The sequence below is a fragment of the Spodoptera frugiperda genome, chromosome 2, assembly GCF_023101765.2.
Source record: "Spodoptera frugiperda isolate SF20-4 chromosome 2, AGI-APGP_CSIRO_Sfru_2.0, whole genome shotgun sequence".
Classification (NCBI taxonomy): domain Eukaryota; kingdom Metazoa; phylum Arthropoda; class Insecta; order Lepidoptera; family Noctuidae; genus Spodoptera; species Spodoptera frugiperda.
The window spans coordinates 1155649-1174002 of record NC_064213.1 but is presented as its reverse complement, the minus strand read 5'-3'; the positions used below and the strand labels follow the sequence as shown (position 1 = coordinate 1174002).

At 37.0% G+C, this 18354-nt stretch overlaps 1 protein-coding gene across 2 annotated transcripts in view; it reads right to left on the bottom strand.

The window, feature by feature from the left end:
- Positions 1–18354, bottom strand: part of LOC118269399 (uncharacterized) — a 101757-nt gene that overhangs the window by 20131 nt on the left and 63272 nt on the right. The window lies entirely within an intron of this gene.

The window sequence follows — 18354 nt, the reverse complement described above, 5'->3', positions numbered from 1 at the left end:
TTAAAATCAGTTCTAATGTTCCTGAAATTTGTAAGTACTTTGACTAAACGCTTTCTTTTTCTCTTAGAAAAGTCGAAAGTCAAAACTTTTATTTCAATTAATCCTTAATTAGGTACTTTTGAAGCATCAAATTGAGTTGTGCTCGTTTTAAAGTGTCGCTTTGAATAGAAAAGAACGAGTAAGGAACAACAACGTTACTCTTAAAAAAAAAGTTATATACTAAGTTTATACCAACATACTAAGTTGCACACAACAACAACATACTAATCAGCCAAATGTACGGAACCAACAGTAGTCTGACCGTTAATCAGTAGAATGTACACGTCAGACGTCACGTCAATGTTTTTGACAGATTCCATTATAACATCCAATGCTGAACAGCTGACGTCAACCACTAATTCCTGATGGTAAACCCTATTACTAATATGTACTGCAAATCAATTCCACTTACCTATATACATATAAGGTGTGCTAAAATTATCTGTTACGGCTTTAATGGGAGGTAGTGTTGTGTTTGGAGATCACAATAGTAAATATAAATTATTGGTTATGAGTATTTCTTTTTATGAAAGAGCTATCTCTTTCACTGTCTCACTGTCACTGTGCCACTAGGCATCGTGCGTTTTTGTGAACCACGTTATGAAGAGTTGAGTCTTGAATATTTATTAAATTTCCTTAAGTTCTCATATTGAATTAACTGGTCCGGGTTATAAAAATTCTTAACACATTGAACGCCGTGGCGGTCACCGGTGACCAACGTTAGCGGAGGATTTGCCTTCAACAGTTTTCTATTGGTAGTCAAAGACTTAATTATTGTAATCTTCAAACACAACACAACCTCCCATTAAAGCCGTGGCAGATACTTTTAGAACACCTTATATGTAGATATGCCTTTTTCCGCGTTTCCTCTACTCAATTAACGAAATAACATAGCAATAGTTTCTTATCAGTTATAATATGCAATATATCTTCCATTATGAGCATAATGTTAAGTGAAACTGTCCTATAATTTAGCAGTTACCTAAGGTCGGGCTGGGTTCTTATGCGATGGTATTTCACGCGAATGCCATAATACAGCCTTAGGGACCGGCTGCTCAAATGCCAACCCTTTGTTTATTGACTTTTAGGCGACTTGGAAATATGGGCTCCAAGTTTTTGAGATTATTATTGAGACTCGCACTATAAACTAAGTAACAATGTGTCAAGTAATAGGGATTGACGGGGTATGAAAATTTTAAATCTATTTAGTCCGTCGGTTAAGTAATAAAAAAATATTAGACACGTATTTTTTTTGAGGTTGGAGAATCGTCCAATGACTTCTCCCGCCTTGGGTGAGGCGAGAGAGAGTGTCAGACTCTTACTGACTAAAAACTACCCCGTTCCTACTTCTGCTTTTCGAGCCGGAGCCCCGGTAACCCGCTAGGTAGTCTGCAGCATACATGAAATATGGGACTTAATATTTCACGTACTAGTCTCGTAAAACGTAGGACCAAATACATTTAAAAGATGATTCATAACAGACATTACAGTCTCATCTTGTCCTTATCGACCTATCAATAAAAAAGTGCCAATAATTTGTCACCCATCACTTTTGTCCAACGTCCATTTTCTATCTGTTACCTTTATCGAAATTGTGGGGTAACAAAAATGAGTTATTTCCTACAATTTGCTTTGATAAAGCGGTATATGCCGACCGGTACCAGCGTGCCAGAGTCCCAGGGTCCCATGCCAATTGGAGGCAATTGGACCTCAACCCTGAGGTCAGGAGCTGCGACCCGCGCCTGCCTCGTAATGTCAATCGGGTTATTAAGTATCGCCATTTTATTGATGTATGTGTAACTGTATGTAAGACATATGTATGGAGACGGAAATTGTGATAACTTCTTTAATAATTTGTTTTGATTGTGTCAATGTCGAAACTAGCTTCTGCTAGCGGCTTCGTTCGAGGTCCTGTGGGTTAAAAAGTGTCCTATGTGTTATTCCAGATCATAATATATCTCTGTTCCCATCCTTTAGCCATTTAGCCATATTGACGTGATTGAGTAACAAACATACACACAAACACATAAACTCATAAACCATTTGCATTTATAATGTTAGTAGGATTAAAAAGTAATACGAATATAAAATAGTTATATTTGTTGTGTGGTTTGTCAGAAATATGTGATACATACATAAATGGCATTAATAATAATGCCATCCAATACACCGATTTTTTTTTGTAGCCAGACAAAAAATCCTAAAAAAGTTTGCAAATAATAAAATCTACAAACATAAATCACAATATAGTCGCATTAAAAAAAACATGTATATAAATAAACAAAAGTTCATACGTAACATGCTATTATTACGCAACGGAATAAAATAAAACTACATGTTATAACGTGTGCATTGTCGTATGAAACCGCACTGGCCACGCACCGCACCGCTCCGGTCCGCACCGGCCCGCTCCGGTCCGTATCCGTCAAATTACGGAAAGTAAAACCGGCGAGTTTCGCTTTAGCCGGAGTGCTCGCCAAATGGATGGGGGAAGAGTAGGGTTGCCACCTGACGCTTTTAATAAATTAACTATTAGTGGAGCACGTTCAACGTTGTGTGAACACGGATATAGGAACTGGGTACCTATATTTATTCCTATGTATAGTTTGATATAATACATAGGTAGGTATGTAGCGTAGGCACTAGAGATAAATAGATTCAGATGAGAGATTCGTAGGCAGGCTTTTTAATAGTTTTGGTTTTATGAGGTTTTCATTTCCATGGCTGAAATTGTGTCGGGATGCTTATGCAATTAATTAGTAGGTATCAATAATTAGGTAAGCATTAGCGTGAGTGAGATTACCGGAGGCCCAATTACCCCTCTTCCCAATCCCCAATTCCCCAACAACCCTTAAATTCCCAAAAGGCCGGCAACGCACTAAGGTGTTTAAAGTGTCCATGGGCGGCGGCGGTTGCTTACCATGAGGTGATACGTCAGCTCGTCTACTGGCGCGTTCCATAATAAAAAAATCTATATGTCATAACGTGTACTCACAGTTTCATATAGAACCCTATCTCCACTCAAATAACAAACTTTATAGGAAAGTTAAAAAGTAAAGTTCTGCTAACGAGTAATATAAGGGTGCGTCGCAGAGACAACCCTACGTGGAAGAAGGGCGTGTGAAAGTTTAGGCCCTTGAATCGTATTGTTGACGTCACTTTGTGTGTATGTGTGTCTGTTTGTCTGTTCAGTGTATTGTGTATTGATTGTGATAAGCGACTGTGTTGTGATTTTAAATCGTTTTCCTAGAGGAGTTAAAAGGCGTGTGGTGGGGTGTAAATGAAAATTTCAGTGGAGTTCGGTGAAGGGTTGTGCGATCCTATATTAGAAATCATTTCTATATTAGGTAATTGTTTTATTATTATACAAAATTTTAAATGTACAAGGAAACAAATGAGTCTGAACTCTTCTTTGTTGTTGAAATGCCTAAAGGACCCGAATCCATCCAAAGTTGCGGATTACCTGACAGGTCAGGATTTTGGCTCAAAGCAGGAGTAAGAATGGGGTGGTTTTTAGTCAGTAGGAGTCTGACACTCTCTCTAACCCCACCCAAGGCGAAGAAGAGGAAGGCTTTGGATGATTTGTCCCCTCAAAAAAAAGTCTGAAACTCAAGCAAGAATCTAGGATTAAGAACATATGTATAAGGTTATGTTTTCGTAATAAGCATCAAAAACAAGACCTTTTCTTGCAAAACAAGACACTAAATAATGTCTCACTCCTAAATTAGAATGAGATCCGTGTTTACCGTGAGGCTGTGACTATCAGCAGTCTCTCAGTCGTTTGGCAGCAGACAGATAACTAAACTAATTAGCCGTCTAGGCTTTCAGCCAAGTAATCCTGTATGTTCCTGGAGTCTGGTCTAGACTAAACATAGGCATATGTTTTCTTTAACTCTACATTATATATGAAGTTTATCATTCGATAACGAGGTACCTAGATTTTCAGCACAAAATGTCTGTTTTAGGCAATCTATGATAAATGATATTTATTTTGCTAATAGGTTACAATGTAACTCTTTTTCACGTCAATCTTTTAAATAACTAGATGAGGCCGGCTATGTTTATTTAATGATCTTGTTTGTTAAGTGGTTCTAGATTCAATACAGGTAATAGGAAAAAATGTTATTGAGGTTTTTAACATCTATAGGCAGAGACAATGGAATGCCAATTGCTACAATTCTTACATACTTCTTTCGCTTCATCAGTCTTTTCATGCAACGTGGTCTTTGTGTGATCCACAAATTGTTGTTTCGGGTCTGGGTGTCATGTGTATGTCAAATTGTATGTTTGTAAACGCACCCACGACACAGGAGAAAATTGTAGTGTGGGACAAAGTTTAAAAAAAAAAAATAGGCTACTTTTTATCCCGTTTATAAGTGAAACCGTTGACAAAAGCTAGTCTCTAACAATATACTTCATTAATTAGATATCAATGTTTGTTCATCACGAGTGTACCGTTGTTTTAACTCTAATCACTTTATCCTGGTTCAAATAAGCGAGGTAATGCGTTTAGTACGCAATTAAGAAGACAAATATTTGCTGCAAATAACAAGGCATTTGCTCTCACTAAATTGTCCTAAAAAAACTTTAATTTGCGTTTACAAACAAACACTTTATTCAATGTAAACTAGACCTTATAATCAGGAATTTAAGATAAAAAATAAAATGACAATATTCCCCTTTGAAAAACCAACGGATATCCGTGTTCCAATAAAGATAATTAAATTACAAAATCCAACCTTGTACTAAAGAAACAAAGTCGATTTTCCTTTCACATTTTCTTTTTCAAGACGCGGTCGTACTCATCCTCTTATAGGTTAGACTTGAATGAAAAATATTATAATATAAATTAGTTATCGTTGACTCGATTAGCGGTGAAGCTAATACTATTACCTACCTAGACAGATCTGGGGCACCTAGACTTAGCTATAATTGATTCAGAAAATAATATACTAGAAAGGTTGTAATTAGATTTTTTCATAAGCTTTTCTTGTCTTCTGATAAAAATGGCGGCTATTTTGCTGTAGAATGGAATACTTAATGACGTAATTTGCATAGAATTTAGATAAGTAAATAGAGATCTTTATCATGTTTTTGCATGCGAAATAAATACGTTTGCAAAGTTAGTAGGCCTAAGTAATAAAATGTCAGATTATGATCGCAAAAGTGAAACTTTGTGTTGGTGTGGTTTACTTATCTGTACGATCATGCTAAATTACTGTACGGATATTGACGAAATTTAGCTACTAAATAGACCGTAGCACACATTTCTAAATTATGATAGAAAGTTTTGGAACACACATAGGCAACTGTTTGAAAAAAGAAAAGAAGCGTTCTTTTTTGAAACAATGTTTAAAACGGCTACTTCTTGCTTCAAACGTTAATAAAAAGAAAAGAAAAAGAAAAATCAATAAACAACTGAACAATTTACGTAATTAACACTCGAAATAATGTCCAAAGTCCACCCGAGACACTCAAAAAAGTAAAAAAAAAACTGTCTCGTCCAGGGAGGGATTCCATAAAAGAAAAAAAAAACTTTAGTCTCGATTCTCGGAAATGCTCGAAAGTCGCCCTATCGGTACACGCACAGGGTGTTACCCTGCTCGTGGGGTGGCAGTGGGGTGGCCCCACCCACTGACCCAGAAATCCACCCTGTACGTTGTGCGTACCCCGCCTCACGCCTAGTGCATGCTATAAACAAAAAATCTCGCGGGTTTTTATCAAGACCCGTCCGTTTCTGATGGTGACTGTTGATTGTATTGTTTTAGTGTTTTTTTTACGATTCCAACCTTTTTTTAGGTACAAAAATTATATAATGTAGGTTTGTTATGGACGGGTCTGAAAAGCGTTGATAATATTGTTTTCCAGGAAGCCTTTATTTAATGTTGAGTTTTAGCTTTGTAGTCGATTTGAATGTAAGATTTACTTAGATTTAGATACCGGATTTTTGTTTTTTTCATTGAGTGGATTTAGGTTTAGGTAAAAAACTTGTCACAATGTTGACATTAGAAGTAATAAAAAACAGTGTGGAAGTCCAAAAGAAATGCAGTTACTCAGATATGAGATATTTTGGAAAAAAACATATTTTGATGCGTAATTTTCACGTAAAAATCAATCCGTAATTTTCATTACGTTATCCTTGTCACTGCCTGTTCCGCATAAAATGTGATGAACATAATAACATTATTAGCTACTTAATGACATTACCAACGGAATAATTTGATCGAAACGTAATTAATTTTAAAATTTAATGATAATGACATTAACTTTGCCGCCCACAGATGGCGCTGATCGCATGGTTGATTAATTAGTTAATTTTGTTTTATTACTATGTTTCAAATATTATTAATCAATTGAAAATTATAGAACCGTAATTTTTTTAACGTGATAAACGTGATAAAGATTGAGACTTACTCTAATTATTAATAATTTATAGGTACATTTTAAGTCTTTAACTGCCAATAGAAAACTGTTGAAGGCAAATCCTCTAACGTCGGTCACCGGTGACCACTACGGCGTTCAACGTGTTAAACTAAATATATGACAAAAACGCACCCACGACACAGGAGAAAATCCTAGTGTGGGGGGCAATGTTCTTTTAAAAATAAAATAACATATACGTGACGCGACTAAAAATGAGTGACACAATTAGAAATAGTAGCAGAATCTTACATAATCCCGTAATACAGCGACTCGTCAATGTCAGTGCTGTAACGGGATTACCTACAAACCCCGCACAGCTGTGCTTTCCATTAATTATCTTGTAATATTCCTGTGTTTTATTATGTACGTACTAAAGTCTAGATTCGGGTGTAGTTGACGGAAGATGTTTACTTTTAGTTTTTAAAAGGCATTTAAAATTCATTGTCTTATGTGTGTTTATAATAATACGTGGATCATATAGAAATGAAGCACTGTGTGGGTTGTTCCATGTGAGAATCGAACTCAAGACATATTTTTATAATAACTATAGCGACAGACTAAATTGACTACAAAATCATCATTTACTCACGTACTTTCATGTAGAAAAGTTTTACCAGTTTCGAGTCACATATGGACTCTGCGCGTTTCCGCACGCTGCTCATGATGAAGAGTCCCTTTGTGACTCGAGACTAGTAGAGCTTTTTCCGTGATTCTTTGTTTTAATCGCTGTACTAAATTTAATAGTTTAGGGCTGCCACAGATTGTCATTAACTGGCTGACGACTCCCCCTGTCTCGCATCTCGCGTCTGTTATAGGCATTTGGGGAGATTCCTCTTCTAAAAATAGGATTGATGACTAACTCAATCTTAGCTCATTGATATAATGCTTATAGAATGAACAAATAAACAATTCTGACATTTCATCTACATTCTAACTTCATGCATTGATTGTAGATACTTAGAGACCTGAATATGAGTCGAAAGAATCTTTACTAACAGTGTCAGTAACATGGTCAACAAAAGTAGTTGTTATACGTCAAACGAGTTACACAATTAGACATTTATCAGTCTGCAAATCTTATATCTCCAATTGTGATGTTCCATCATGTGTACCCAGCCCCCTCTAGAATGTAATTGCTTATAATTACAGAGAAAAGGGGGAAGAAAAGAGGTCAGCAGGAAACATATCACATGTAACACAATAACACAGGTTTTATTTGCCGAAGGGGTAAACAGAGGCGCACATATTATTAAATGTAGCATATTGTCTTTAGTCCTATTGAAATAAGGGGTGAGTCTATTGTCACACTAGTGACGTAATAAAACAACACTCGCTTTACGTCATTTATATTGAGTCTCACTGTAAGAAGGGAGTTCATTGTCGTATACCACGCTGCTACATCCATGCCAGTATTTGACTTAACGCCGTACTCAGAGTCATTTAATGATTACTTAACCCAGTCCTTAGCAATTGTTTACGGAACAAAATCGTTACTAAGGAATAGTTTAAGTAATCATTAAAAGTCTCTGAGTGTGGTAGTTAGTCTCAGGAAAACTGGCTGCTGCATAGTAGCATCGTAGTAAGTGTTCAATTCCCGCACTATTCTTTGTGCTATCTACAAATTAGTCCTGAGTGTGATGTGTACCAATTTGTATGACTAAACGCAAACACAACACGGAAGAAAATACTAGTGCGAGCTCATGAGTAAAAAACTATTGCACCCAAATACATATACTCACAAATAACCAGCCATATTGATTCAGATGGAGACACCGAACAAACTTATATTAACAGTTGCTCCTCACAATATAAGCATCAATAAGGCAATTATGTACGGATCAATGGGTCTTCATTACAGTCTGCGAGCAGTGCAATATTGTTGTAGGTAGGTATAGCTCTGCCCTTCCCCTTGGAGCTAAGGCGTGACGGTTATGGAAGTGACACTATTGTTATAAGGGCCATTGTGATCCTGTCTGTATCTAGCTAGGAAGTAGTTGGTTAGATCTGTGTTTGTGGCTAAGGCTGGGGTTAAGAAGGAGGGTTGATAATTAAATAATTAATTTAAGATGGCAGATGTTTAAGATTTTTAGCATAGTTTAAGGCGAAACGAGAATAAAACACGTCTGAAACGTCGAGGAATGAAAAACTTGACGGTCTGTTAGCTGATGCGTTTTACGTTTTGATTCAAAATAAATCGTAGTCGCCCTGTTTCCGACAAGCCTTCATGTTCGACAGTTCCCGGCAGATCAATAACCAAATGATAGTGTAACGTCAAAGGGACGTCCAAACCGCACGGCATTAGGGCCGTACAGTCTGACGGCCTAATCTAAATGACGCCTTTGTCCCACCACGCCACGTCCACACTAACGGGATTACGTGAGTGACGCAAAACATGTAGTGTGCAGTGTAGACCTGGCTTTATGTGTAATTAATTTTCCCAGTGCAGCACGCAACGGGAATGATGATTTTGATAACGTGTAATAGGATTACTGTAATTGAATTTCAGTTCGGAAGATGCGAAATTGCAATAAGCTGCTTTGGTCAGTTCTGTGGTAGCGCTATCGGCAAGTCCAACCTAAATGTTCCATCCACCAACCGAACCGTATTGTAAAACCATTTTCCAAATACCTTATATTTCTATGCGACACATACAAAAGCTTACCAAAAAATACGGCCCATTCTGATCCAGGAAAAAGCGAGTTTCCATTCTACGCGCACCTTATGATGACCCCATTCATCTTCCTGTTCGTACCTTTCAGAGAAAGTATATAAATATTGAATGGACACCTAAAAATGTTTGCCTTAAATAAGGAAAAATGTTTCCATTCAGCTGAGTACACATCTGGGGGTGAGAAAACCTACCTACAAAATGCGCTGGGAATTTTCTATCAAATATTATGTCATACACAGTACCCAACTTAGGCGCAAAACTTATTAAATTAATGACGTCACGACACGTCATCCGAAAAACGATTGGCCCGAGTGCGGCCCTGTTGCGGATTAATCCGACATGTTTTGTAGGTCATAGCTTGTTACGCGAAAAGCGATCATACGTCACACGTCATAAGAATTGTTTTCCAATGTGTCGGGTGTTACAGTGATGTATGTGGGTATATATTTTATATTATATCTTGTCAGGATCGATAAGACCGCTCGTAGGGATGTGACTGTTTGCGGAGCGAGTGCGAATTTTAAGCAGAATACACGTGGAGCGGAGCACGGAGGCGCGGAAGATGGAAGTGATCGTTCGTTTGTCACGGTACATACGGCAGATATTACGAATGACATATTTTCTTCTGAAAACATTCCTATACTTTTATCTTGACTGAAAAATTACTTTTGACGAATAATACCGTAACTTTTAGATTAGGCTTCGCACGCGGTCCTATGGAATAAAAAGTGTCCTACGTGTTTCAGACCATATTCTACCCCTGTTCCAAATTTCATCCCGATATCTTCAGCCGTTTTGACGTAATAGGGTAACAAACATACACACACAAACATTCTCATTTATAATGTTTTTACCACGCTGTATACATATTTTATTTATACACCGGCGCTCTGGTTAGCACACGATAAGAAGATGAATCATTTGAGTATTTCTTTCTTTCTTTCTTTCCAAATGAGTAATAGTGTTATCTGTCTGAGCATCAGCTAATTACATTATCCATTAACAGTTTTCTCTCGTAATTAATTTACCGGTTGTGTTCGCTGTTTTATTTGTATGTCTGTTTTTATTTTTATTTATTTGTCGTAGAGGTTCGCAGAAGTGAACTTGCTTTACAAAAAACTTTTCAGTGTTTATGTTGTATGTAACAATGTATGTTTGCGCGCGATTATCTCGCGTTTGGCTGAAGCGGTTTTGATGTGGTTTTCAGCATAGTATTTTTGGAGGTTCTAGGTTTTTTATATCATTAATGCCGCAGTAATTGGAATTTGGTGGGAACTGATGACGATATCAAATACGAAAAGGAATGATTTAAGAGTTTGTCTAATGATCTTATTTTGAAAATCGAAAATTTCTTCTCCATTGGTTTATTTTCTGTTTTCATTATAATCCCTTAAACCAATGCTGAGCATTGGAAGTGTGATGTCGTGGTTCCACATACATACACAACTTTAAAACAAATATCTAAGTACTTGAGCAAAAACATAGTACAAGGGCTTAGATATCCCATACAATTTATCATTTCTAGCCGAAGTGATGGCGTGGCTTGCAAGATTACCAACATGTTATAGAGAATATTCTCAATAGAAATCCATTAACTCGCCATTATACCCGTGAATACGTCGATTATTGAACCTATCAGGAACCTATAATTACAATATGCACTCACACTTTGTTGGGAGCGGCGCCACTGTCGTTTTTGAGGAACTTGGTTCAATGTTGGGATGGTGGGTTAAAATTAGGTTTACAAACATCTGTTTTAACTAAAACTCGCGGTTTGTGTAACTTAATGGATAAAAGCTCTACTAGTTTGGACTCACAGAGCGACTTTTCATCATGAGCAGCGTGCGTGAGTTTTTAGTTAATTCAGTCTACTTAGTCTCACGATAGTTATTATAAATCTGTTTTTGTATTATAGAGGACTTGCCAAAGTTTTCGATATTATACATTTTTCATTGGTTAAGTGGATATATTATAAGTGTGTTTGCTAATTAAAGGGAGTCTCAAGTTAGGTTCGTGATTTAATACCGATGAAAAGTCACAGAGTAATTAATCTATCATGTTCTCTTCTGCTTATCCTTAAGGGAATGGGTGGTGTGTCAATAATTTACGTCCATTACTGAATCTGTAGAAAAGTTCAAATTAAATAAACTAGAAAATGATGGCAAAAATGACATTCACTATGTCGCGATACAACTTCCCACATCACTAGTTTAGGGTTTCTGCGTATGTCTGTGTATGTAGTGGGTTATATACGTATTGTGTATATATATGCTATGTGTATATGTGTGTATACGGGAAACGGATGTCGTTAGATATGAAGGAAGATGTTCGAATGATTAATTATATCATTATGTAGGTCGGTTTTGGCACGAGATAATAAATGTACTTTTGTTTTATCCTACATTAATGGTATAAAGCTACAATGTTGCTTCCATAGCCTCTATTTCATAGCAATAAGGTTCAATTTCCTATATCTTGTTAAGTGTTATTTGTTAAACTTTGTGGGACGAATGCCAATGTCATAGAGATCAAAAAGATTTGTCGTAACGTCAGTTTTCTGTTACAATAAAGTCGTAAGTGATTGATGGAGGTTGTGGGTTTGATTTCCGGGTCGGGGAAAATGTTTATAGAATTTCCACGTCGCAAATACTGTCTACGTGGCTTTAGACTGGATTTAATTAAGTTTAGAATTTCTACTTTATAAAGTAGAAATTCAGTAGAAATTTAGAAGTACATTGCAATAGAGTAGAAAATCCATTGACAGAATTTGACAGACTTTCTTTTCTAAAAAATAGTATTATAGATCAGTGGTTCCCAAAGTTGTCTAGACTACGACCTATCTAAGTTAAGTTCCTAAAATCGAGAGACACCTTTCTAGGAATTAAACCGTTACAAATATGAAAAATAAAATACAGGTAGGTTAGTATGTCTTTGTATAGACAAGGCCCACTAAAAATTCGCTTGCGACCCACCAATGGGTTGCGACCCATAGTTTGGGAAATCCTGGTATAGATCAATGTGCAGTACGTCCAATACCAACTATATGAGCATAAAACCATCGGAAAATAACAACCACGACCTTATTATAAACATACTCATCCTATATCCATGTATGTTATAAGTAAACACACGCTGTATAAGTATTTGTTAATTACTTTATCGGAGGCTGGCTAAACTAATTAAGGACATAGTGCGGTTAGCGCTCGGCTGGATTAATAAAATTATTGTTTGACCTTGTATTCATATTATGACGTGTCTCATACGAGTAAGTACAAGGATTTTGTTTTATAATGTAGGTATTTATGTGTTAGATAGTAATCTATAATAGATAAGTTCATGTTTAGTTAAAGATTAGTGTGGGAGAGTCATGCTTCGGCACGAAAGGGCCGGCTCGATCGGAGTGATACCACAGTCTCACAGAAAACCGACGTAAAACAACGCTTGCGTTGTGTTCCGTTGTGTGAGTGAGGTTACCGAAGGCCCAGTCACCCCCTTCCCAATTCCCCAACAACCCTTAAATTCCTAACCCCCAAAAGGCCGGCAACGCACTTGTAACGCTCCTGGTGTTTCGGGTGTCCATGGGCGGCGGCGATTGTTTAACATCAGGTGATCCGTCTGCTCGTTTACCGGCGGGGAATCGATTTTTGACTGAAGAATGCAAGAATATAATTAAGTTTATGACAGTCCAGTGCCGGAATATGGGCCTCCTTTACCTAAAAGGGTTTGTATCTCCACCCTCGGCAGGCAGTCTAAATCGTTCAGGTTTATTGAAGACTTTATTTTAGGCATTCACTTTCGCGACTACAAAGACCGCCATTCATAACGAGTCAACAAGACCTAATAAATTAATGAACTTAATAAAAAGCGTGTGTGTTCTATATTCAAAAAATATTTCTTTTTCTTCCTTTATGCCAGTACTTAAATAACCTATTTTTGTAATTGGCAATTTTAGCTCGGTATAACGTTCTAGGTATTCCATTTTCAAAAACCGTTCCCTCTCAAACGAACACGATCGTATTCATCGATCGTATTACTGGGAAAACGTATAAAGGCGAACGTAATATAATTATATATTAATTAATATCCATTTTACTTAATGAGAAAATGTATTTTTCGTCCATTTCTTATTTCCCTTTTGACATCGAAATTAATTAGCTTGATTCCCGGGACAGAAAAGAAAAACGTGTCCGCCGCGACTCATGTGAACATACTAATTAAATTCTTATTACAAAGGAGCTTTTTACGTGCTATGAGTTTTTATAGTGGAGGAATTAAAATTGTCTACAGATAATGTGGTAGAAAAATGAGAAGCTGATTTTTATCTTAAACATAATTGTTAGAGGCAAGCAATTTTTTAGTATCATCTACAGACTGTATTTCTATGTAAAATACATATAAAACATTCAACTTCATTCAGTTAAGGTTTAGTGACGACCCAAAGCCGGGAAAAGACCGGGACAAGATCGCAATCTAAACTTTTCTGCCGAAAAAAGGTATGCTTCTAAAAGAAAAACAAATATACAATCTAAAGATACTTTTTCTTAGCTTTAGTGAAGCAAGAAAATTGCATAGCAATCCACGCCTTCCCTTACTCGCTAGTTATTTCAATCCAATTCTGGCACACGACAACACAACAGATTGTGGTTGATCCCAGCCAATTGAAAACTATCCCTTCTTATCCCGGGACGATCGATCCCCCGGGATCGTGGAACCCGGGACACGGGGTCTCAATATCCCGTGGTTGCACAACGTGTAGGTGGGATTAAGTTTCATTACTTTTAGGATTGAAAGGGGTTTAAGTGGGGGAAAATTGTTGTAAGTTTTTTTAAAAACGTATCAAGCAGTGTTGTTGAACCGATATGTACTAGAACTGTGAACTCTTTACCAATAGGTAATCAAAGTTTTACTTAAAACGTTGCCACGCTAGGATTTTCAGTCCTCTAAGTTACCCCAAAGTACCGTGTCTAATCATTTAGATAAAACATTTAGCATGACTTATCCTACCTTGGGCGAGGCGAGAGGGAGTGTCAGACTCTTAATGACTAAAAATCATCCCGTTCCTACTCCTGCTTTTCGAGCCAGAGCCCCGGTTAACCCGCTAGGTAATCCGCAGCTCCAGAACATTTTCAGTCTTGGAGTTTGTAACTATGACCCTGTAGCCTGCAGGTTACATTATAACTATATGCCAATACCTTTTATAACAAGTCCTTTAACTTACCTACAAAAATCTGATTAAGCTTTAACCCCAGAAACTAACCAGTGGTTATCTAGCGATAGTTTAGTATCTTAACTGCTATGGTTAATCGTACGTCGGCACGTTAAGTGCACAAGTGATTACAGTTATAATAACCGACTGTGTGGTGTACAGTTACTGAGATACGAACCAACTAACTGCTAACCAACTTTGTAATGTCACATTCGTTTAACTACCAGCTGGTTGAATTTTGACCACAACGGAAAAAGTAGTGCTATGCCATTATTAAAACGAAAATGTGAAATTGAGAAGTGCTGATCGAAATTTTCACAAAATTCAAGGAAACCTACAATAAACTAAATTTTTAACCGACTTCAAAAAAATGAGGAGGTTCTCAATTCGACCGTATTTTTGTAATGTATAATTTGCATGCCTTGATTAGTGGAATGTGGTGAACGGCCTCACCGAAAACCGATGTGTAACGCACGCCAATGGACACCAGAAACGTCTCTGGTGATCCGTCTGATCGTTTACCGGCTTATAAAGAGAAATTTTTAATTTGATTTAATTAGTACATGTTAACTTCAGCTCAATCCCTTCGTGAAAAATGAAAGACATACGTTCAAGCAACAAGTTAGTATTGACCACTCCCAGTAATTTCTAACTAATTACTTTCTCTGCAGTTTCTCTGTAAAAGGGCGTAGTGGCTACTAAGTGAAATGGCTTGTTTGTCATTTCGTAGCTCCGCCATATTGCATGGCCTATGACACGGGACAATACGAACTTAATGACATCTCATTTGCCTAATCTAACGGACGCCTTGTACGCACTAGGGCTGTCGAAAATGACATGATGACACGAAAATGAAAGATGTGGTGTTTGTTTTTGAAGTAGTTTAATTTGCTGCAAATATTTAAAATTGTAGAGCTTTCCTCCAATAGATCATAAAATACGATTGGGATTTCTTACTATGTAGAACTCTGGGATAATATTTACAAAGATTTTTAAAGTAGAAGATCCAAGAAGTAATGTGACATTACGTCTTTAAATAGAGGAGATAAGAATTATAATCAAATCAAGGAATTAGTGGTCACATTCAGCAGAAGATTAAAATCAAGATCAACAAGTAATTCTAAAAGTGTATGGCAAGAAAATTAAACAAAAATTATAAAAACCGACATTCATGTTAACTCATGTACTACCAGCCCTACAACACACACGTAGGTACTTATATTGGTGTGTATCCACAGTCACGTAATACACATTACATCCTCCATGTTTCTATAAAGGTTTATACCTAATGCCTTAAAACCTTTTTTGCAATTAAGTAATATTAATGCTCCTAAAATGACTTATCATGCCGGAAGAGATCATGTAGGCACATCAACTTACACAGCACTGTCAAACATTTTCACCTTTATCATAAGGAGATAGGGTTGAAAATCTATTAAAGAAATTGGGGTATCTTAATGCGCTGGCTGGTACCTTTATTGTTATTGGAAGGGCTGACTTCATTAAATATCCTTACTAATATTGTACGAGAAAGCGTTTGTTATTTTTTTACTCCTAAACTGCTAGGCCGAATGTAATACGTTCGTGGATAGAAACGACCACAAGCGTCTTGGTAACAGCGGGTTTCCCGGGGCTCCGGCCCGGAAAGCAGGAGAAGGAACGGGGTGGTTTTTAGTGAGTCAGAGTCTGACTCTCCCTCTTGCCTCACCCAAGGCGGGTGAAGTCATTTGATGATATTCCCCCTCAAAAAAAGGCGTCTCGGTAGCTAAAAGTGATACAACAGTACGCCTGTCGACGTATCATTTTTTACTTGCATAAAATCACTACGCTTCACGACGACCGATTTTTCATACTATCGTAAAAACCGCCTGTTGTACTGTCATGACAGTGGTATAGTTAAGACTTTTGTACTGTCACTACATTATGTGACACTATAACACTACGCATTGTGACACTATGACACTACGCCTGTGGGTAATGTACGAATAAAAAGTACTGTCTCAGTAGATGCAACCTGTGAGAAAGTACTGTCCACGAATTTGTTAAATTCCAATGAAGAGATATATCAAGATTGAGAGGCATATATCTCATGTTATATGCGGTTATTCCTCAAGGGTTTGGTTTCCATAGCAAAATATTTTTTCTTTATTCGATTACAAGCATTCGCCCGCGGCTTTGCTTGCGTTAGTGGAAATTGCCAATATATTCAACACACCCCTTCGTTTCACACCCTTCAGATTTTATTTCCGTACCACAGACTCTCGAATTATTAATACAAGGTTAGGATCTTTACCGAACATTGTACTTCTGACTTAAACCAAAAGGTTATGATGGTCAACAAGATAGTTTAGACGAATATTAATAGGGCTGATGATGGGGTATGAAAATTAATCTGTTTAGTCCGTCAGTTAGGTAATAGACACGTATTTTTTTATAATTTGTCGTATAAGATAACAATACATAGATAAAACGAAGTTCGAAGTCAAAGTTTAGGAGCAAATACGTCATTTCTACGTATAAAACGTACCTAGAAGTGACGTCACGCGATATTTGAAATCGAAATAATTATCTTCGAAAGTATTTATTTCCGTAAGAAAATAAAAAATACGTGTCTAATGTTTTAATTACCTAACTGACGGACTAATTAGATTTTTCATTTTCTTAACCGGTCATCATCCTTATTCTTATCTGACTACTCTGAGAAGAAACACCGAAACAAACTCAAAAGTAATAGTCTCTTTTAAAGACGTATTCGTACTGGTAGAAGTTCCTCAAGGCAATGTTCTCTTAGATCATATTCAGTTAATTTTGAAGTCAGTCGTGCATGGTACCCCTTTGACCTACTGGCTCCGTGGTTCACATGTCGTTCGCAGAACTCGAGGTCGCGGGTTCATTACCAGGAACTCTCTTATCCAAACACATTAGGAATGTTTTGTTTGCTAAGAAAGTTGTACTGTATTAATGGAAAAGTTTTTGTATATTGTGAAGAAAGAGGATTTTTTTTCTATCTATGTATTATATGGTGAAGGAAAACATCGTGAGGAAACCTGGTTTTACAATTTCTTATTATAAGTTTGGGATCACCAACTCGCGTTGAGCAAGCGTGGTGATTATTGCTCAAACCTTCTCCATGTGAGAAGAGGCCTTTGGTCAGCAGTGGCTACTAACAGGCTGTTAATATGATGTGATGTATTGTAGAGTTTTAGAAAGCTTGGCAACTGAAAGCGAAATCCTGTATTCGATGTTTTTATTTTATTTTTGATGAGGGTCAAAATTAAATAAGGATTTAAGGGTGAACAAACAAATCCATTTATTTGAATTAAGCTAAACTTTATCACTGAATCACCATCCAAATATTCCCAACGCTTTCCAAAACACAAACAAACACCAACTTCTGTTTTATTCCCTAAATATTTCACTTCCGCACGATTCACGGAAAGTAACCAAAACAAATATTGCCGAAAATACATCACACGAGGAGTACAATGATAAGGAATTAATAGAAGAGACACGAGAGCGTTCTAAAACAATATATTCGAGCGTACAGAGGGAATTTCGCCGACACCTTCGCAAAGAAAATCAATACACGCGCTGGGAAGACGAATAGGGGCGTAACTTATGAAGTACGGAAGCAAATAAAACCCCTTGAAACTACATATAAGAAACTTTCAAAGACTTTCAATGTTTCGCACAATAATAATACGAAAAGTTTATTACTGATGTAGAATTCCTAAGTACGATGAATCGGCTGCGGCCGCGCGCAGGGAGGTCAACGACCGCGCTCGGAGACTGCGCGTCTCCATTGATACGATATTCGCGATGACGTGTCGTGTTTTGTTACTTTTTTTTTGCTTTTTTGTGGTGCAAATTAGGTTAGTTTGCTTTTGTGTTCGTTGTGTTTGTATGACGTAATATCGAGTTAGCGTTGTTTGTGAGCTATATTTTTTGCTCCGTTTTTTCGGGGATGGCGTTCGGTAGCTCTATTTATACAGTTATGTCGGTTGTTAGTTCTAAT